This window comes from Babylonia areolata, chromosome 1 (assembly GCF_041734735.1).
Source record: "Babylonia areolata isolate BAREFJ2019XMU chromosome 1, ASM4173473v1, whole genome shotgun sequence".
NCBI lineage: Eukaryota > Metazoa > Mollusca > Gastropoda > Neogastropoda > Buccinidae > Babylonia > Babylonia areolata.
In genome coordinates, this window is record NC_134876.1 from 54,112,438 (window position 1) to 54,113,134 (window position 697).

Consider the following 697-nt stretch of genomic DNA (forward strand, 5'->3'; position numbering starts at 1 on the left):
AGAGAGATTCCACTCCCTGATAATGTCAGGAAGAGAGAGAGAGAGAGAGAGAGAGAGAGAGAGAGAGAGAGAGAGAGTCAACTCCCTGATAATGTCAGGAAGAGAGAGAGAGAGAGAGAGAGAGAGAGAGAGAGAGAGAGAGAGAGTCCACTCCCTGATAATGTCAGGGAGAGAGAGAGAGAGAGAGAGAGAGAGAGAGAGAGAGAGAGAGAGAGAGAGAGAGAGAGAGAGAGATATGAAGAAATGCAGGAAAATTGTTTTCAGTCTTTCATCATATGAACCTCAGCTTTTTGGAGGGGCTGGACGTAGTGAAGTGAACCTGTCTGTGGCTGCCAGAAGCTGTCGGAAAAGGCATGGATGGCGAGTCCCCTTCAGAGCGCGGCACACGGCCGTTGTGGATGGGAACAGAACTGACAGCGTAAGCCGCAGGCCTGCCCACTGGGCCCATATGTTCAAGTTCTATTTCGCAACACACTCTCACTTACCCTCATCCACCTCACCCTCTCTTTCCGTCTTTCTTCTGGAGCGCAAGGTTCCTGTGTTCAAAAGCTGTGGGAGTCAGTGGGGTGAACATGATGAAATAAGCTCCTTAATCCACTAAGTCCTTTTTGGGCTTGGTGCTGGTGACCAGCCAGAGAGAGAGAGAGAGAGAGAGAGGGAGGGAGGGTGTGGGGGGTGGGGGTGGGGGGCTGGACGG